The sequence below is a fragment of the Triticum dicoccoides genome, chromosome 1A, assembly GCF_002162155.2.
Source record: "Triticum dicoccoides isolate Atlit2015 ecotype Zavitan chromosome 1A, WEW_v2.0, whole genome shotgun sequence".
NCBI lineage: Eukaryota > Viridiplantae > Streptophyta > Magnoliopsida > Poales > Poaceae > Triticum > Triticum dicoccoides.
Window position 1 is genome coordinate 355,152,838 of NC_041380.1, and position 23,084 is coordinate 355,175,921.

Consider the following 23,084-nt stretch of genomic DNA (forward strand, 5'->3'; position numbering starts at 1 on the left):
TTCACTCGAAGGGATTGGTAGGTGTAGGATTTGAGTTGAGCATCACATGGAAAATTTTCCTTAGTATTTCCTCGACCCCCTTTAACAGTACGGTGTTTCCTATGACTCAAGAAAGAGAAAATGAAACTACAAAAACAAAAGTCTTCACGCTTCATGTTCCTCGAATGAATGCCAAGTCTTCAAGGTCACATCAATTTCTTCACTTTCAAAGTCTTTAGATAGTCTTCAGAAATTCAAAGTCTTAAGTCGAAGAACTTCATTTTTAGGGGTTGACTTTCTCTTTAAATATCAAACTCCTCATAGACTTATAGACCTGTGTACACTCATAAACACATTAGTCCCTTAACCTATAAGTCTTCAATACACCAAAATCACTAAGGGGCACTAGATGCACTTACAATCTCCCCCTTTTTGGTGATTGATGACAATATAGGTTAAGTTTTCAACGGGGATAAACATATGAAGTGTAAATACTGATATTGAGGAACTTGATTGCAAGATATAGAAGAACTCCCCCTGAAGATGTGCATGGTGAGGAATTTGCTTTTGAAGCATTGCACACTTGAAGAGTAGAATCATGGAGATCTCCCCCTATATCCATATCATAATGAAGAATTTGAAATGCATGATGAAATATGGTGACTGATGTAATTCAGCATGCGTGCATTACCATATATGAGGAATAAGCATGGTGAAAAACACATCAAAAGTATCAGAGAACCATCGGGTTTAAGTTTACAACTCGATCCAATAAAGTTTCAGAAGAACGAGAGTTGTAACTTAGCAAAAAACGCCCATATAGACAGACCCGCTTGAAGACTAACTCAACATTCTCCCCCTTTGTCATTGAATGACCAAAATGATCGAAAATGAGGACTAACACCCCTGAAGAATATCAAGTTGATGAAGGAGCGCCAGCGTTGTTAGGGTCGTTTATCGTCGAAGGGCCTGCCGCAATGTCGTCCAAGTCTTCATAGTCGTCGGTATCGCGTGATGAAGAATATGAGCTCGATACCAAAGAAGGAACCTTGACCTTCTTGAATTTCTTCGGTGGATGTGCAGACCAGTCAAAATCTTCCTTGAGACCCATTTTCTTGAGATCTTCTGCACCATACAGATGTGATAGAATAGCCCAGGTGCGACCGAAGACTTCATGGAGGTAGTAATGGTTTTTCTTCACTGCATTCTGTGTGGCAGTCATGTTGTGAAGAAATGAACCAAACTGGGGCTTAACCCATTTATGGTTTCGATCCACCTTCTGGTGAAGACTAAGCAGAAGCTCATGGTCAGTCATCACACAAGGAGCAGTGGCTTGAGGAGTAGACTTGGGTGCATTGGCAGCAGAGTCATGTGTGATAGAGTCATCATTGGTGGAATAAGATGCATCTTTGTGAAACTGACCATCCAATGGACGAATGCCTTCATCAATGACAGCAGGAGCCTTGCCCTTTTCATCAGTTGAAGTAAAAGCCTGCTTGAGGACTTCAATCGGGGGTAGATAGCTAAGGTGATTCTGAAAATCAGCCTTGTAGTTGAGTGAAGACCTTGTCCTGAGGAATCTCATAATCCAAGGTGCATAAGGCTTCATCTCAAACGGAGAGAGTGCAACATTTGCCAGAGTCCTCATGAAGAAATCGTGATAGTTGATAGGAATGCTATGAATGATGTTGAATAGCAGATTCTTCATGATGCCAACTATTTCCTCATCAGATGAGTCGTGCCCTTTGATGGGACTCATTGTCCTCGTCAGAATGCGATAGACGGTTCTGGGCACATAGAGTAAATCCTTCACGAGGAATTTGGTCCTTGGGGCTTGACCGGGCTTCAAATGCTTCATTAACACTTGCATGTAATGAGCTGTGAGTTCTAGTTCATGATACAAGCAGCGAGCTCCTTCACCGGGTGGACTGATGGGCAGGGCGTGCAGCAATTCAGAGGCCGGTGCCTTATAATGAGTATTGTCGGTCATCTAGTCCAAGACCCAGGTGTTGATATCTTCAGGATCACCTATGATATGCAATGTAGCGTAGAACTGAAGAATAAGCTCTTCATTCCAATCAACAATGTTAGAGCAAAAGTTGAGGAGGCCTGCGTCATGAAGAACACTGAGCACAGGAGAGAAGCAAGGTAATGATTTCATGTCCACATGAGGAATATGCTCATGGTAGAAGATTTTGTCTTTGTTGAAGAGCAGTGAAGAGTAGAAGTTGGCCTGGCTTACAGTCCAGAAATGCTTCCTCCTTAGACGAGCGGAGTCATAAGGATTGTAGTCAGTGAAGAACACGTGTTCGCCGAAGAAATCATCAGCCTTGAATTTCTGCTTCTTAGAGAAGGGATCCTTTGGCTTGGGGTGAGGAGTATCAGTCAATTGCATCACAACCTCAGGGATCTCGATCTCAGGTTCCACAGGTTGAGGAATTTCAGGTACTTCTTTAGTGGCAGCCTGGGACTTCAACTCTTCATTTGCATTTTCACCAGCACTAGTAGCTAGAATTTCTTCATGGACAGACGGTGTGGCATGTGGTTCATCAGATCCCATGTGTACAATAGTTACTGGGGACTGAGGAATTTGTTGCAATGGTGTGAAGAGTGGAGAGTTGGGGTGTTGACTTTCCCAAAATTCATCACTTAGCACGGGTGTGGTACAGCCAATGTCCACATCTTCATCTTCCATTTCTTCAACGCCGGCCTCTTTAGCAGTAAACTGAGGCATAGGCGAGGAGACAACTAGTGTTCAAGGGATTGTATCCACTTCAATTTCTTCATCCATCTGCTCTGACGAAGCAGCAGAGGGATTCTCTTCATCGGATTCACTTGGAATCACATATTCTTCATCAAAAGGAACAAGGTCCTTTGATGGCATGGTTTGAAGGAAATATGCCCTAGAGGCAATAATAAAGTTATTATTTATTTCCTTATATCATGATAAATGTTTATTATTCATGCTAGAATTGTATTAACCGGAAACATAATACATGTGTGAATACATAGACAAACAGAGTGTCACTAGTATGCCTCTACTTGACTAGCTCGTTAATCGAAGATGGTTATGTTTCCTAACCATAAACAAAAGAGTTGTTATTTGATTAACGGGATCACATCATTAGGTGAATGATCTGATTGACATGACCCATTCCATTAGCTTAGCACTCGATCGTTTAGTATGTTGCTATTGCTTTCTTCATGACTTATACATGTTCCTATGACTATGGGATTATGCAACTCCCGTTTGCCAGAGGAACACTTTGTATGCTACCAAACGTCACAACGTAACTGGGTGATTATAAAGGAGCTCTACAGGTGTCTCCAAAGGTACATGTTGGGTTGGCGTATTTCGAGATTAGGATTTGTCATTCTGATTGTCCGAGAGGTATCTCTGGGCCCTCTCGGTAATGCACATCACTTAAGCCTTGCAAGCATTGCAACTAATGAGTTAGTTGCGGGACGATGTATTACAGAACGAGTAAAGAGACTTGCCGGTAACGAGATTGAACTAGGTATAGGATACCGACGATCGAATCTCGGGCAAGTAACATACCGATGACAAAGGGAACAACGTATGTTGTTATGCGGTCTGACCGATAAAAGATCTTCATAGAATATGTAGGAACCAATATGGGCATCCAGGTCCCGCTATTGCTTATTGACTGGAGATGTGTCTCGGTCATGTCTACATTGTTCTCGAACCCGTAGGGTCCGCACGCTTAAGGTTTCGATGACAGCTTTATTATGAGTTTATGCGTTTTGATGTATCGAAGGTTGTTCGGAGTCCCGGATGTGATCACAGACATGATGAGGAGTCTCGAAAGGGTCGAGACATAAAGATTGATATATTGGAAGCCTATGTTTGGATATCGGAAGTGTTCCAGGTGAAATCGGGATTTTACCGGATTACCGGGAGGTTACCGGAACCCCCCCGGGAGGTATATGGGCCTTAGTGGGCCTTAGTGGAAGAGAGGAGAGGTGGTCAGAGATGGGCCGCACGCCCCTCCCCCCCTTGGTCCGAATAGGACAAGGAGAGGGGGCCGGCCCCCCTTCCTCCTCTCTCTCCTCTTTCCCCCCTCCGCGAATCCTATTCCAACTAGGAAAGGGGGGAGTCCTACTCCCGAAGGGAGTAGGACTCCTCCTGGCGCGCCTCCTCTTGGCCGGCCGCCCCCCCCTTTGAACCTTTATATACGGAGGCAAGGGGCACCCCTAAGGACACAAGTTGATCCACGTGATCATATTCTTAGCCGTGTGCGGTGCCCCCTTCCACCATAGTCCTCGATAATATTGTAGCAGTGCTTAGGCAAAGCCCTGCGACAGTAGTACATCAAGATCGTCACCACGCCGTCGTGCTGATGGAACTCTTCCCCGACACTTTGCTGGATCGGAGTCCGGGAATCGTCATCGAGCTGAACGTGTGCTAGAACTCGGAGGTGCCGTAGTTTCGATGCTTGATCGGTCGGGCCGTGAAGATGTACAACTACATCAACCAAGTTAACGCTTCCGTTGTCGATCTACAAGGGTACATAGATCACACTCTCCCCTCTCGTTGCTATGCATCACCATGATCTTGCGTGTGCGTAGGAAATTTTTTGAAATTACTACGTTCCCCAACAGTGGTATCAGAGCCTAGGTTTTATTTGTTGATGTTATATGCACGAGTAGAACACAAGTGAGTTGTGGGCGATATAAGTCATACTGCTTACCAACATGTCATACTTTGGTTCGGCGGTATTGTTGGACGAAGCGGCCCGGACCGACATTACGCGTACGCTTAAGCGAGACCGGTTCTCCCGACGTGCTTTGCACAAAGGTGGCTAGCGGGTGACAGTTTCTCCAACTTTAGTTGAACCGAGTGTGGCTACGCCCGGTCCTTGCGAAGGTTAAAACAGAACCAACTTGACAAACTATCGTTGTGGTTTTGATGCGTAGGTAAGATTGGTTCTTGCTTAAGCCCGTAGCAGCCACGTAAAACTTGCAACAACAAAGTAGAGGACGTCTAACTTGTTTTTGCAGGGCATTTTGTGATGTGATATGGTCAAGACATGATGCTAAATTTTATTGTATGAGATGATCATGTTTTGTAACCGAGTTATCGGCAACTGGCAGGAGCCATATGGTTGTCGCTTTATTGTATGCAATGCAATCGTGCTGTAATGCTTTACTTTATCACTAAGCGGTAGCGATAGTCGTGGAAGCATAAGATTGGCGAGACGAAAACGATGCTACGATGGAGATCAAGGTGTCGCGCCGGTGACGATGGTGATCATGACGGTGCTTCGGAGATGGAGATCACAAGCACAAGATGATGATGGCCATATCATATCACTTATATTGATTGCATGTGATGTTTATCTTTTATGCATCTTATGTTGCTTTGATTGACGGTAGCATTATAAGATGATCTCTCACTAATTATCAAGAAGTGTTCTCCCCGAGTATGCACCGTTGCAAAAGTTCTTCGTGCTGAGACACCACGTGATGATCGGGTGTGATAGGCTCTACGTTCAAATACAACGGGTGCAAAACAGTTGCGCACGCGGAATACTCAGGTTATACTTGACGAGCCAAGCATATACATATATGGCCTCGGAACACGGAGACCAAAAGGTCGAGCGTGAATCATATAGCAGATATGATCAACATAGTGATGTTCACCAATGAAACTACTCCATCTCACGTGATGATCGGACATGGTTTAGTTGATTTGGATCACGTAATCACTTAGAGGATTAGAGGGATGTCTATCTAAGTGGGAGTTCTTAAGTAATATGATTAATTGAACTTTAATTTATCATGAACTTAGTCCTGGTAGTATTTTGCCAATTATGTTGTAGATCAATAGCTCGCGTTGTTGCTTCCTTGTGTTTATTTTGATATGTTCCTAGAGAAAATTGTGTTGAAAGATGTTAGTAGCAATGATGTGGATTCGATCCGTGATCTGAGGTTTATCCTCATTGCTACATAGAAGAATTATGTCCTTGATGCACCACTAGGTGACAGACCTATTGTAGGAGCAGATGCAGAGTTATGAACGTTTGGCTAGCTCAATATGATGACTACTTGATAGTTTAGTGCACCATGCTTAATAGCTTAGAATTGGGACTTCAAAGACATTTTGAACGTCGTGGAGCATATGAAATGTTCCAGGAGTTGAAGTTAATATTTCAAGCAAATACCCGAGTTGAGAGATATGAAGTCTCCAACAAGTTCTATAGCTAAAAGATGAAGGAGAATCGCTCAACTAGTGAGCATGTGCTCAGATTGTCTGAGTACTACAATCGCTTGAATCAAGTGGGAGTTAATCTTCCAGATAAGATAGTGATTGACAGAATTCTCTAGTCACCATCACCAAGTTAGTAGAACTTCGTGATGAACTATGATATGCAAGGGATAACGGAAATGATTCCCAAGCTCTTCGTAATGCAGAAATTGACGAAGGTAGAAATCGAGAAAAACATCAAGTGTTGATGGTAGACAAGACCACTAGTTTCAAGAAAAGGGCAGAGGGAAGAAGGGGAACTTCAAGAAGAACAGCAAGCAAGTTGCTGCTCAAGTGAAGAAGCCCAAGTCTGGTCCTAAGCCTGAGACTAAGTGTTTCTACTGCAAAGGGACTGGTCAATAGAAGCGGAACTACCCCAAGTGATTGGCAGATAAAGAAGGATGGCAAAGTGAACATAAGTATATTTGATATACATGTTATTGATGTGTACTTTAGTAGTGTTTATAGCAACCCCTCAGTATTTGATACTAGTTTAGTTGCTAAGATTAGTAACTCGAAACGGGAGTTGCAGAATAAACAGAGACTAGTTAAGGGTGAAGTGACAATGTGTGTTGGAAGTGGTTCCAAGATTGATATGATCATCATCACACACTCCCTATACGTTCGGGATTAGTGTTGAACCTGAATAAGTGTTATTTGGTGTTTGCGTTGAGCATGAATATGATTTGATCATGTTTATTGTAATACAGTTATTCATTTAAGTAAGAGAATAAATTGTTGTTCTGTTTACATGAATAAAACCTTATATGGTTACACACCCAATGAAAATAGTTCGTTGGATCTCGATCATAGTGATACACATAATCATAATATTGAAACCAAAAGATGCAAAGTTAATAATGATAGTGCAAGTTATTTGTGGCACTGCCGTTTAGGTCATATTGGTGTAAAGCGCATGAAGAAACTCCATACTGATGGACTTTTGGAACCACTTGATTATGAATCACTTGGTACTTGCGAACCGTGCCTCATGGGCAAGATGACTAAAACGCCGTTCTCCGGTACTATGGAGAGAGCAACAGATTTGTTGGAAATCATACATACTGATGTATGTGGTCCGATGAATATCGAGGCTCGTGGCGGATATCGTTATTCTCTCACCTTCACAGATGACTTAAGCAGATATGGATATATCTACTTAATGAAACACAAGTCTGAAATATTTGAAAAGTTCAAAGAATTTCAGAGTAAAGTGGAGAATCATCATAACAAGAAAATAAAAGTTTCTACGATCTGATCGCGGAGACAAATATTTGAGTTACGAGTTTGGTCTTCAACTAAAACAATGTGGAATAGTTTCACAAACTCATGCCACCTAGAACACCACAGCATAATGCTGTGTCCGAACGTCATAACCGTACTTTATTGGATATAGTGCAATCTATGATGTTCCTTACCGATTTACCACTATCGTTTTTGGGGTTATGCATTAGAGATAGCTGCATTCACGTTAAATAGGGCACCATCAAAATCCGTTGAGACGACGCCTTATGAACTATGGTTTGGCAAGAAACCAAAGTTGTCATTTCTTAAAGTTTGGGGTTGCGATGCTTATATGAAAAAGTTTCATCCTGATAAGCTCAAACTCAAATCGGAGAAGTGCGTCTTCATAGGATAACCAAAAGAAAATGTTGGGTACACCTTCTATCACAGATCCAAAGGCAAGATATTCATTGCTAAGAATGGATCCTTTCTAGAGAAGGAGTTTCTCTCGAAAGAAGTGAGTGGGAGGAAAGTAGAACTTGATAAGGTAATTGTACCTTCTCCCTTATTGGAAAGTAGTTCATCACAGAAATCTGTTCCTGTGACTACTACACCAATTATTGAGGAAGCTAATGATGATGATCATGTAACTTCAGATCAAGTTACTACCGAATCTCATAGGTGAACCAGAGTGAGATCCGCACCAGAGTGGTACGGTAATCATGTTCTGGAAGTCATGTTACTAGACCATGATGAACTTGCGAACTATGAGGAAGCGATGATGAGCCTAGATTCCGCAAAATGGCTTGAGGCCATGAAATCTGAGATGGGATCCATGTATGAGAACAAAGTGTGGACTTTGGTTGACTTGCCCGATGATCGGCAAGCCATAGAAAATAAATGGATCTTCAAGAGGAAGACGGACGTTGATAGTGGTGTTACTATCTACAAAGCTAGAATTGTCGCAAAAGGTTTTCGACAAGTTCAAAGTGTTGACTACGATGAGAGTTTCTCACTCGTATCTATGCTTAAGTCTGTCCGAATCATGTTAGCAATTGCCGCATTTTAAGAAATCTGGCAAATGGATAACAAAACTGCATTCCTTAATGGATTTATTAAAGAAGAGTTGTATATGATGCAACCAGAAGGTTTTGTCAATCCTAAAGGTGTTAACAAAAATATGCAAGCTCCAGCAATCCATCTATGGACTGGTCCAAGCATCTCGGAGTTGGAATATACGCTTTGATAAGTTGATCAAAGCATATAGTTTTATACAGACTTGCGGTGAAGCCTGTATTTACAAGAAAGTGAGTGGGAGCACTACAACATTTCTGATAAGTATATGTGAATGACATATTGTTGATCGGAAATAATGTAGAATTATTCTGCAATGCATAAAGGAGTGTTTGAAAGGAGTTTTTTCAAAGAAAGACCTTGGTGAAGCTGCTTACATATTGAGCATCAAGATCTATAGAGATAGATTAAGACGCTTGATAAGTTTTTTCAATGAGTACATACCTTGACAAGGTTTTGAAGTAGTTCAAAATGGAACAGTCAAAGAAAGAGCTCTTGCCTGTGTAACAAGGTGTGAAATTGAGTAAGACTCAAAACCCGACCACGGCAGAAGATAGAAAGAGAATGAAAGTCATTCCCTATGGCTTGGCCATAGGTTCTATGAAGTATGCCATGTTGTGTACTAGATCAATTGTATACCCTACACTAATTTTGGCAAGGGAGTACAATAGTGATCTAGGAGTAGATCACTGGACAACAGTCAAAATTATCCTTAGTGGAATAAGGATATGTTTCTCGATTATGGACGTGACAAAAAGGTTCGTCGTAAAGGGTTATGTCGATGCAAGTTTTGACACTGATCCAGATGACTATAAGTCTCAATCTGGATACATATTGAAAGTGGGAGAAATTAGCTAGAGTAGCTCCGTGCAGAGCATTATAGACATAGAATTCGCAAAATACTTACGGATCTGTATGTGACAGACCCGTTGCCTAAATTATCTCACAAGCAAAACATGATCACACCTTAGTACTCTTTGGGTGTTAATCACATAAATGATGTGAACTAGATTATTGACTCTAGTAAACCCTTTGGGTATAGGTCACATGACGATGTGAACTATGGGTGTTAATCACATGGTGATGTGAACTTTTAGTGTTGAATCACATGGCGATGTGAACTAGATTATCGACTCTAGTGCAAGTGGGAGACTGAAGGAAATATGCCCAAGAGGCAATAATAAAGTTATTATTTATTTCCTTATATCATGATAAATGTTTATTATTCATGCTAGAATTGTATTAACCGGAAACATAATACATGTGTGAATACATAGACAAACAGAGTGTCACTAGTATGCCTCTACTTGACTAGCTCGTTAATCGAAGATGGTTATGTTTCCTAACCATAAGCAAAAGAGTTGTTATTTGATTAACGGGATCACATCATTAGGTGAATGATCTGATTGACATGACCCATTCCATTAGCTTAGCACCCGATCGTTTAGTATGTTGCTATTGCTTTCTTCATGACTTATACATGTTCCTATGACTATGAGATTATGCAACTCCCATTTGCTAGAGGAACACTTTGTGTGCTACCAAACGTCACAACGTAACTGGGTGATTATAAAGGAGCTCTACAGGTGTCCCCAAAGGTACATGTTGGGTTGGCGTATTTCGAGATTAGGATTTGTCACTCCGATTGTCGGAGAGGTATCTCTGGGCCCTCTCAGTAATGCACATCACTTAAGCCTTGCAAGCATTGCAACTAATGAGTTAGTTGTGGGATGATGTATTATAGAACGAGTAAAGAGACTTGCCGGTAACGAGATTGAACTAGGTATAGGATACCAACGATCGAATCTCGGGCAAGTAACATACCGATGACAAAGGGAACAACGTATGTTGTTATGCGGTCTGACCGATAAAAGATCTTCGTAGAATATGTAGGAACCAATATGGGCATCCAGGTCCTGCTATTGGTTATTGACCGGAGACGTGTCTCGGTCATGTCTACATTGTTCTCGAACCCGTAGGGTCCGCACGCTTAAGGTTTCAATGACAGTTTTATTATGAGTTTATGCGTTTTGATGTACCGAAGGTTGTTCGGAGTCCCGGATGTGACCACGGACATGACGAGGAGGCTCGAAAGGGTCGAGACATAAAGATTGATATATTGGAAGCCTATGTTTGGATATCGGAAGTGTTCCGGGTGAAATCGGGATTTTACCGGATTACCGGGAGGTTACCGGAACCCCCCGGGAGGTATATGGGCCTTAGTGGGCCTTAGTGGAAGAGAGGAGAGGTGGCGAGAGATGGGCCGCGTGCCCCTCCCCCCCTTGGTCCGAATAGGACAAGGAGAGGGGGCCGGCCCCCCTTCCTCCTCTCTTTCCTCTTTGCCCCCTCCGCGAATCCTATTCCAACTAGGAAAGGGGGGAGTCCTACTCCCGGAGGGAGTAGGACTCCTCCTGGCGCGCCTCCTCTTGGCCGGCCGCCCCCCCTTTGAACCTTTATATACGGAGGCAAGGGGCACCCCTAAGGACACAAGTTGATCCATGTGATCATATTCTTAGCCGTGTGCGGTGCCCCCTTCCACCATAGTCCTCGATAATATTGTAGCAGTGCTTAGGCGAAGCCCTGCGATAGTAGTACATCAAGATCGTCACCACGCCGTCGTGCTGACGGAACTCTTCCCCGACACTTTGCTGGATCGGAGTCCGGGGATCGTCATCGAGCTGAACGTGTGCTAGAACTCGGAGGTGCCGTAGTTTCGGTGCTTGATCGGTCGGGCCGTGAAGACGTACGACTACATCAACCAAGTTAACGCTTCCGTTGTCGATCTACAAGGGTACGTAGATCACACTCTCCCCTCTCGTTGCTATGCATCACCATGATCTTGCGTGTGCGTAGGAATTTTTTTGAAATTACTACGTTCCCCAACATGGTTGAGATAGGAACAACATCAATTGGGTTTGCAAACGAGCTAGTCAGTGGCTTCATCTTCTTATGAGCTGAAGAATCTGATGAAGTTGACGACTTCCTTTTCTTCACTGCTGCACACTCTGCAGCCTTAGTCTTCTTCACATCTGATGCAGATGGAAGGATCGAAGTTTGTGTAGGCGCAGGAGGAGCAGAGGAATTTGGTTGAATTTCTTCAGGCGCAACTGATGTAGTTGCCCTGATGTCTTCACTTTCTTCAGGCACAACACTAGTGGTTGCCCTCACAGTTTCTTCAGTGGCTGGAATGCAGTCATCAGCCCTGGAATTAGCATTTTTTTCAGCAGCCCGATTGTCATCAGCGGTGTTGACATTTTCTTCAATAGGCTGAGCAGATGCTTCAGCCTGAGGAATTTCCTGTTGCGTTGGAGCTGCAACATTTGAGGTGAAGTTGTCAGCAAGTCTTACAAAATGAACCTTGTATCCAAGCCAATCAACGCGGTATGCGTCAAATTCATCACTGAGTTTCTTGATCTCAGTTTGAATAGTGAGAAGTTCTTCAGTTGTCATAGAGACAACATTTTTCTTCAGATAGCGCTCCTTGTTGTACTATGCTTTCTTGATCTGCCTGGCCTTCTCAAACTTCCATTTCTCTTCCTGTATGAAGTGAGTCAACATATGACTTTCGCTAGGAGTCAGCTTGAAGTCAGGCATGGGAGTGTTGGGGTCCTTGTGCCAAAGATCAATGTATTCGAGGATCAACTTTGGATCCAAAAGTAGAGGCACACTTGTACCCTTGGCTCTAGCGGCCCTGACTTGCCTGTCTATGATGATTTCTGCTAGTTCTTCATCATCAGCCTCATCATCATCAGAGGGCACTTGGAAAGCAACTTGTTTCTTGTGAGGACTTGGTCGAGGACCTCGTCCAGCAGTGGTCTTCTTCTTCAGAAGAGAGGGAGCAGCTGAGGAACTTGGAGCAGCTGAGGAACTTGCAGAGGCTCCTGAGGCAATAGATATGCCTGTGGTCCTTTGGCATGTGGCGAGATGCACAGGTGCTGAGGATTTGATCGGAGCAGCCGAAGACTTTGGCAGAGAAGCTCAAGATTTTCGAGGAGCGGGAGCAGTGTCAGGAATTGGCTGTGAGGGCTTTGAGGAATCTGGCCGTGAGGGCATAGTTGAGGAACTTGGTCGTGAGGGCATTGCTGGTGAAGCACTGGGCTTGTGAGCAGGCTTCTTTGGCATGTCCTTCTTCACCTTTACAGAGGCCTCAACAGCAGCAGCGGCAACAGAGTCTTCATTGAATTTCCTCACTGCATCTTTTGCTTGTTTGGCCAACTTGGCCCGGCGCTTGGCCCATTCATCAGGATAATCCTCACCACGCTTGAGGCTGGTGGGATCTGCTTCTTGGCCAGGTGCCAACGGAGTTCTTAGGCATGGAGGATTTAGAGCGAATTTCTTCATGTATTTTGGAGTAACATATCTCTACTCCCTCCACTCTCTTGCCCATCTCCTCTCAATCTTTTAAATGCGCACCTTGCGCTGATTTTTATCTTCCTCGGGGGGTGTGCAGTACCCAGCATAGATGTCCTCAGGGATTTCAAAGGCAGTGTTGACCCCAGGCCTCTTTCCTCCTTTCTGTGGCTTCTTTCTGATACGTCTCCAACGTATCTGTAATTTTTGATTGTTCCATGCTATTATATTATCTGTTTGTTTATGGGCTTCATTATACACTTTTATATTATTTTTGGGACTAACCTATTAACCCAGAGCCAAGTGCTAGTTTCTAATTTTTTTTGCCTATTTTAGGGTTTCGAAGAAAAGGAAAATCAAACGGAGTCCAATTGACCTGAAACTTCACGGAACTCATTTTTGGAAGGAAAGCATCCCGGTAGACTTGGAGTCTATGTCAAGGAAGCTTCGAGGAGGCCATGAGGTAGGGGGGCGCGCCCTCCACCCTTGTGGGCCCCTCGTGGCCCCCCTGACGTACTTCTTTCGCCTATATATCTCCATATACCCTAAAACTACCGGGGAGCACAATAGATCGGGAGTTCCGCCGCCAGAAGCCTCCGTAGCCACCGAAAACCAATCTAGACCCGTTCCGGCACCTTGCCGGAGGGGCAATCCCTCTCCGGTGGCCATCTTCATCATCCCGGTGCTCTGCATGATGAGGAGGGAGTAGTTCTCCCTCGGGGCTGAGGGTATGTACCAGTAGCTATGTGTTTGATCTCTCTCTCTCTCTCTCTCTCTCTCGTGTTCTTGAGGTGGTACGATCTTGATGTATCGCGAGCTTTGCTATCATAGTTGAATCTTATGATGTTTTCTCCCCCCTCTACTCTCTTGTAATGGATTGAGTTTTCCCTTTGAAGTTATCTTATCGGATTAAGTCTTTAAAGATTTGAGAACACTTGATGTATGTCTTGCCGTTCATATCTATGGTGACAATGGGATATCACGTGATTCACTTGATGTATATTTTGGTGATCAACTTGCGGGTTCCGCCCATGAACCTATGCATAGGGGTTGGCACACGTTTTCATCGTGATTCTCCGGTAGAAACTTTGGGGCACTCTTTGAGGTACTATGTGTTGGTTGAATAGATGAATCTGAGATTGTGTGACACATATCGTATAATCATACCCACGGATACTTGAGGTGACATTGGAGTATCTAGGTGACATTAGGGTTTTGGTTGATTTGTGTATCTAGTTATATTTTCAGATTACAAAAATTATTATCTACCATCCATATACCACTTGTATCACCATCTCTTTGCCGAACTTGTGCACCTTTACAATTTACCATTGTATTGGGTGTGTTGGGGACACAAGAGACTCTTTGTTATTTGGTTGCAGGGTTGCTTGAGAGAGACCATCTTCATCCTACGCCTCTTACGGATTGATAAACCTTAGGTCATCCACTTGAGGGAAATTTGCTACTGTCCTACAAACCTCTGCACTTGGAGGCCCAACAACGTCTACAAGAAGAAGGTTGTGTAGTAGACATCAAGCTCTTTTCTGGCGCTATTGCCGGGGAGGTTAGCGCTTGAAGGTATATCTTTAGATATTGCAATCAAGTCTTTTAGTTTCTTGTTTTATCACTAGTTTAGTTTATAAAAGAAAACTACAAAAAATGGAATTAAGGGTGCCTCATATGCTTCATCTTTTTAATATCTATCAAGAAAATAAGGATTCTGATAATTGTGCCAAAGTGTTAGAAGAAGAATGCATTAAAAATTTTGGCACTAAATCTTTGAATGATGAGCATGATTGCAATGTTGTTAGTATGAATTCCTTGAATATCCATGATGCTAATGGTATGCAAAGCCACAAGCTTGGGGAAGCTATGTTTGATGAAGATGATATTTTTTGTCCCCCAAGTTTTGATGAGCAAATTTATTATGATGAAATCATGCCTCCTATTTATGATGATTATATTGATGAAAGTGGATTTGGAGAGGTCATGACTTTATTTTGTGATGAATCCACTATTCCGGAAGAGGTTCCAATTGATTATGAGAACAAAGTTGCTATCTATGATGATTATTGTGATGACTTGTATGCTATAAAGAATAATGATATCCATGAAACGTGTCATCATGATTTTAGTTTTCAATTGGATTATGCCTCACATGATAATTATTTTGTTGAGTTTGCTCCCACTATTATTCATGAGAAGAATTTTGCTTATGTGGAGAGCAATAAAATTTCTATGCTTGTAGATCATGAAAAGAATGCTTTAAGTGCTGGTTATATTGTTGAATTCATTCATTATGCTACTGAAAATTATTATGAGGGAGGAATATATGCTTGTAGGAATTGCAATAATACCAAGTTTCCTCTCTATGTGCTTAAAGTTTCAAAGTTATGCTTGTTTTGCCCTCCTATGCTAGTTGATTATTGTTCCCATAAGTTGTTTGCTCACAAAATCCCTATGCATAGGAAGTATGTTAGACTTAAATGTGCTAGTCATATTCTTCATGATGCTCTCTTTGTGTTTCAATTCTTATCTTTTATGTGAGCATCATTGAAATCGTCATGCCTAGCTAGGGGCGTTAAAACGATAGCGCTTGTTGGGAGGCAACCCAACTTTATTTTTGTTCCTTGATTTTTGTTCCTGTTTAGTAATAAATAATTCATCTAGCCTCTATTTAGCTGTGGTTTTATGTGTTTTAATTAATGTTTGTGCCAAGTAGAACCGTTGGGAAGACTTGGGGAAAGTCTTTGCGATCATGCTGTAAAAAACATAAACTTTAGCGCTCACGAGAATGGCTGCCATTTTTATTTAGATACTGGTATTTAGTTAATTATTTTTTCAGATGATTAATAGATAATTTACTCACGTCCATAAATTTATTTGAGAATTTTATGAGTTCCAGAAGTATACATTTGATCCAGATTACTACAGATTGTTCTGCTTTTAACAGATTCTGTTTTTCGTGTGTTGTTTGCTTATTTTGATGAATCTATGGCTAGTAAAGGAGTTTATAAACCATAGAGAAGTTGGAATACAGTAGGTTTAACACCAATATAAATAAAGAATGAGTTCATTACAGTACCTTGAACTGGTGTTTTCTTTTCTTTCGCTAACGGAACTTACAAGTTTTCTGTTAAGTTTTGTGTTGTGAAGTTTTCAAGTTTTGGGTAAAGATTCGATGGACTATGGAATAAGGAGTTGCAAGAGCCTAAGCTTGGGGATGCCCAAGGCACCCCAAGGTAATATTCAAGGATAGCCAAGAGCCTAAGCTTGGGGATGCCCCGGAAGACATCCCCTCTCTCGTCTTCGTTCATCGGTAACTTTACTTGGAGCTATATTTTTATTCGCCACATGATATGTGTTTTGCTTGGAGCGTCATTTCATTTTATTTTGTTTCACTGGATGTTTAAATAAAATACCAAGATCTGAAATTATTAAATGTTAGAGAGTCTTCACATAGTTGCATAATTATTCGACTACTCATTGATCTTCACTTATATCTTCCGGAGTAGTTTGTTGTTGCTCTATTGCTTCACTTATATCTTTTTAGAGCACGGTGGTGGTATTATAGAAATAGATGAACTCTCATGCTTCACTTATATCATTTTGAGAGTTTTAAATATCATGGTAATTTTCTTAAATAATCCTAATATGCTAGGCATCCAAGAATAGTAAAAACTTTCATAGAGTATTGAATACTAAGAGAAGTTTGATGCTTGATGATTGTTTTGAGATATGGAGGTAATAATATCAAAGTCATGCTAGTTGAGTAGTTGTGAATTTGAGAAATTCTTGTGTTGAAGTTTGCAAGTCCCGTAGCATGCACGTATGGTAAACGTTGTGTAACAAATTTGAAACATGAGGTGTTATTTGATTGTCTTCCTTATGAGTGGTGGTCGGGGACGAGCGATGGTCTTTTCCTACCAATCTATCCCCTAGGAGCATGCACGTAGTGCCGAGGTTTTTGATGACTTGTAGATTTTTGCAATAAGTTGTTGGGGAACGTAGTAATTTCAAAAAAAATTCCTACGCACATGCATGATCATGGTGATGCATAACAACGAGAGGGAAGAGTGTTGTCTACGTACCCTTGTAGACCGGAAGCAGAAGCGTTAGCACAACGCGGTTGATGTAGTCGTACGTCTTCACGGCCCGACCGATCATGCACCGAAACTACGACACCTCCGAGTTCTAGCACACGTTCAGCTCGATGACGATCCCCGGACTCCGATCCAGCAAAGTGTCGGGGATGAGTTCCGTCAGCACGACGGTGTGGTCACGATCTTGATGTTCTATCGTCGCAGGGCTTCGCCTAAGCACCGCTACAATATTATCGAGGATTATGGTGGAGGGGGGCACCGCACACGGCTAAGAGATCAATGATCAATTGTTGTGTCTATGGGGTGCCCCCTGCCCCCGTATATAAAGGAGTGGAGGAGGGGGCCGGCCAAGGAGGGTGGCGGGCCCTAAGGGGGAGTCCAACTCCCACAGGGAGTAGGACTCCCCTTTTTCCTATTAGGAGTAGGAGAGGGAAGGAAGAGGAAGGAGGGAGGAAGGAAAGGGGGGCCGGCCCCCTTCCCAATTCAGATTGGGCTTGGGGGGGGGGGGGCGCCCCTTCCCTTGCTCCTTTCCCCTCCTTTCCACTAAGGCCCAATAAGGCCCATATACCTCCTAGGGGGTTCCGATAACCTCCCGGTGATCCGGTATTGTCCCAATCTCACCCGGAACCTTTCCGGTGTCCAAATATAGTCGTCCAATATATCGATCTTTATGTCTCGACCATTTCGAGACTCCTCGTCAAGTCCGTGATCACATACGGGACTCCGAACAACCTTCGGTACATCAAAATATATAAACTCATAATGAAATTGTCATCGTAACATTAAGCGTGTGGACCCTACGGGTTTGAGAACAATGTAGACATGACCGAGACACGTCTCCGGTCAATAACCAATAGCGGAACCTGGATGCTCATATTGCCTCCTACATATTCTACGAAGATCTTTATCGGTCAAACCGCATAACAACATACATTTGTTCCCTTTGTCATCAGTATGTTACTTGCCCGAGATTCGATCGTCGGTATCTCAATACCTAGTTCAATCTCGTTACCAGCAAGTCTCTTTACTCGTTCTATAATACATCATCTTGCAACTAACTTATTAGTTGCATTGCTTGCAAGGCTTAAGTGATGTGCATTACCGAGAGGGCCCAGAGATACCTCTCCGACAATCGGAGTGAAAATCCTAATCTCGAAATACGCCAACCCAACATGTACCTTTGGAGACACCTGTAGAGCACCTTTATAATCACCTAGTAACGTTGTGACGTTTCGTAGCACACAAAGTGTTCCTCCGGTAAACGGGAATTGCATAATCTCATAGTCATAGGAACATGTATAAGTCATGAAGAAAGCAATAACAACACACTAAACGATCGGGTGCTAAGATAATGGAATGGGTCATGTCAATCACATCATTCTCCTATTGATGTGATCTCGTTAATCAAATGACAACTCATGTCTATGGTTAGGAAACATAACCATCTTCTATTAACGAGCTAGTCAAGTAGAGGCATACTAGTGACACTTTGTTTGTTTATGTATTCACACAAGTATATGTTTCTGGCTAATACAATTCTAGCATGAATAATAAACATTATCATGATATAAGGAAATAAATAATAACTTTATTATTGCCTCTAGGGCATATTTCCTTCAGTCTCCCACTTGCACTAGAGTCAATAATCTAGATTACACAGTAATGATTCTAACACCCATGGAGCCTTGGTGCTGATCATGTTTTGCTCGTGGAAGAGGCTTAGTCAATGGGTCTGCTACATTTAGATCCATATGTATCTTGCAAATCTCTATGTCTCCCACCTGGACTAGATCCCGGATGGAATTGAAGCGTCTCTTGATGTGCTTGGTTCTCTTGTGAAATCTGGATTCCTTTGCCAAGGCAATTGCACCAGTATTGTCACAAAAGATTTTCATTGGACCCGATGCACTAGGTATGACACCTAGATCGGATATGAACTCCTTCATCCAGACTCCTTCGTTTGCTGCTTCTGAAGCAGCTATGTACTCCGCTTCACATGTAGATCCCGCCACGACGCTTTGTTTAGAACTGCACCAACTGACAGCTCCACCGTTTAATGTAAATACGTAACCGGTTTGCGATTTAGAATTGTCCGGATCAGTGTCAAAGCTTGCATCAACGTAACCATTTACGATGAGCTCTTTGTCACCTCCATATACGAGAAACATATCCTTAGTCCTTTTCAGGTATTTCAAAATGTTCTTGACCGCTGTCCAGTGATCCACTCCTGGATTACTTTGGTACCTCCCTGCTAGACTTATAGCAAGGCACACATCAGGTCTGGTACACAGCGTTGCATACATGATAGAGCCTATGGCTAAAGCATAGGGAACATCTTTCATTTTCTCTCTATCTTCTGCAGTGGTCGGGCATTGAGTCTTACTCAACTTTACACCTTGTAACACAGGCAAGAATCCTTTCTTTGCTTGATCCATTTTGAACTTCTTCCAAACTTTGTCAAGGTATGTGCTTTGTGAAAGTCCAATTAAGCGTCTTGATCTATCTCTATAGATCTTAATGCCCAATATGTAAGCAACTTCACCGAGGTCTTTCATTGAAAAACTCTTATTCAAGTATCCCTTTATGATATCCAGAAATTCGATATCATTTCCGATTAGTAATATGTCATCCACATATAATATCAGAAATGCTATAGAGCTCCCACTCACTTTCTTGTAAATACAGGCTTCTCCAAAAGTTTGTATAAAACCAAATGCTTTGATCACACTATCAAAGCGTTTATTCCAACACTGAGATGCTTGCACCAGTCCATAAATGGATCGCTAGAGCTTGCACACTTTGTTAGCTCCCTTTGGATCGAGAAAACCTTCCGGCTGCATCATATACAACTCTTCTTCCAGAAATCCATTCAGGAATGCAGTTTTGACATCCATTTGCCAAATTTCATAATCATAAAATGCGGCAATTGCTAACATGATTCGGACAGACTTAAGCATCGCTACAGGTGAGAAGGTCTCATCATAGTCAATCCCTTGAACTTGTCGAAAATCTTTTGCGACAAGTCGAGCTTTGTAGACAGTAACATTACCGTCAGCGTCAGTCTTCTTCTTGAAGATCCATTTATTCTCAATTGCTTGCCGATCATTGGGCAAGTCAACCAAAGTCCACACTTTGTTCTCATACATGGATCCCATCTCAGATTTCATGGCTTCAAGCCATTTTGCGGAATCTGGGCTCACCATCGCTTCTTCATAGTTTGTAGGTTCATCATGATCTAGTAGCATGACTTCCAGAACAGGATTACCGTACCACTCTCATGCTGATCTTACTCTAGTTGATCTACGAGGTTCAGTAGTAACTTGTTCTGAAGTTTCATGATCATCATCATTAGCTTCCTCACTAATTGGTGTAGGTGTCACAGAAACCGGTTTCTGTGATGTACTACTTTCCAATAAGGGAGCAGGTACAGTTACCTCATCAAGTTCTACTTTCCTCCCACTCACTTCTTTCGAGAGAAACTCCTTCTCTAGAAAGGATCCATTCTTAGCAACAAATGTCTTGCCTTCGGTTCTGTGATAGAAGGTGTACCCAACAGTCTCCTTCGGGTATCCTATGAAGACACATTTCTCCGATTTGGGTTCGAGCTTATCAGGTTGAAGCTTTTTCACATAAGCATCGCAGCCCCAAACTTTCAGAAACGACAACTTTGGTTTCTTGCCGAACCATAGTTCATAAGGTGTCGTATCAACGGATTTTGATGGTGCCCTATTTAATGTGAATGCGGCCATCTCTAAAGCATAACCCCAAAACAATAGCGGTAAATCTGTAAGAGACATCATAGATCGCACCATATCAAGTAAAGTACGATTACGAACATAACCATCATTCTCCTAATGATGTGATCTCATAGTCATAGGAACATGTGTAAGTCATGAAGAAAGCAATAGCAACACACTAAACGATCGGGTGCTAAGCTAATGGAATGGGTCATGTCAATCACATCATTCTCCTAATGATGTGATCTCGTTAATCAAATGACAACTCATGTCTATGGTTAGGAAACATAACCATCTTCGATTAACGAGCTAGTCAAGTAGAGGCATACTAGTGACACTTTGTTTGTTTATGTATTCACACAAGTATTATGTTTCCGGTTAATACAATTCTAGCATGAATAATAAACATTTATCATGATATAAGGAAATAAATAATAACTTTATTATTGCCTCTAGGGCATATTTCCTTCATAAGTATGTGAGTTCTTTATGACTAATGTTGAGTCCATGGATTATACGCACTCTCACCCTTCCATCATTGCTGGCCTCTTCGGCACCGTGCATTGCCCTTTCTCACATTGAGAGTTGGTGCAAACTTCGTCGGTGCATCCAAACCCCGTGATATGATACGCTCTTTCACACATAAACCTCCTTATATCTCCCTCAAAACAGCCACCATACCTACCTATTATGGCATTTCCATAGCCATTCCGAGATATATTGCCATGCAACTTTCCACCATTCCGTTTATCATGACACATTCATCATTGTCATATTGCTTTGCATGATCATGTAGTTGACATCGTATTTGTGGCAAAGCCACCGTTCATAATTCTTTCATACATGTCACTCATGAGTCATTGCACATCCCGGTACACCGCCGGAGGCCTTCATATAGAGTCATACTTTGTTCCAGTATCGAGTAGTAATCATTGAGTTGTAAATAAATAGAAGTGTGATGATCATCATTTTCTAGAGCATTGTCCCAAGTGAGGAATAAAAAAAAGAGAAGAGAAAGGACATAAAAAAAGAGAAGGCCCCAAAAAAGAGAGAAAGGCCATAAAAAAGAGAAGGCCCAAAAAAATGAGAGAAAAAGAGAGAAGGGACAATGCTACTATCCTTTGCCACACTTGTGCTTCAAAGTAGCACCATAATCTTCATGATAGAGAGTCTTTTTTGTCACTTTCATATACTAGTGGGAATTTTCATTATAGAACTTGGCTTGTATATTCCAACAATGGGCCTCCTCAAGTGCCCTAGGTCTTCGTGAGCAAGCAAGTTGGATGCACACCCACTTAGTTTCTTTTGTTGAGCTTTCATACATTTATAGCTCTAGTGCATCCGTTGCATGGCAATCTCTACTTGCATTAACATCAATCGGTGGGCATCTCCATAGCCCATTGATTAGCCTCGTCGATGTGAGACTTTCTCCTTTTTTGTCTTCTCCACATACCCCCTCATTATATTCTATTCCACCCATAGTGCTATGTCCATGGCTCGCGCTCATATATTGCGTGAAAGTTTATAGGTTTGAGATTACTAAAGTATGAAACAATTGCTTGGCTTGTCATCGGGGTTGTGCATGATGAGAGCATTCTTGTGTGACGAAAATGGAGCATGACTTAACTATATGATTTTGTAGGGATGAACTTTCTTTGGCCATGTTATTTTGAGAAGACATGATTGCTTAGTTAGTATGCTTGAAGTATTATTATTTTTATGTCAATATGAACTTTTATCTTGAATCTTTCGGATCTGAATATTCATGCCACAATTAAGAACAATTACATTAAAATTATGCCAAGTAGCACTCCGCATCAAAAATTCTGTTATTATCATTTACCTACTCGAGGACGAGCAGGAATTAAGCTCGGGGATGCTGATATGTCTCCAACGTATCTATAATTTTTTATTGTTCCATGCTATTATATTATATGTTTTGGATGTTTATGGGTTTTATTATACACTTTTATATTATTTTTGGGACTAACCTATTAACCCAGAGCCCAGTGCCAGTTTCAGTTTTTTTTGCCTATTTTAGGGTTTTGAAGAAAAGGAAAATCAAACGGAGTCCAATTGACCTGAAACTTCACGGAACTCATTTTTGGAAGGAAAGCATTTCGGGAGACTTGGAGTCTACGTCAAGGAAGCTTCGAGGAGGCCAGGAGGTAGGGGGCGCGCCCACCCCCTCTAGGCATGCCCTCCACCCTCGTGGGCCCCTCATGCCCCCCCTGACGTACTTCTTCCACCTATATATCTCCATATACCCTAAAACTACTGGGGAGCACAATAGATCGGGAGTTCCGCCGCCAGAAGCCTCCGTAGCCACTGAAAACCAATCTAGACCCG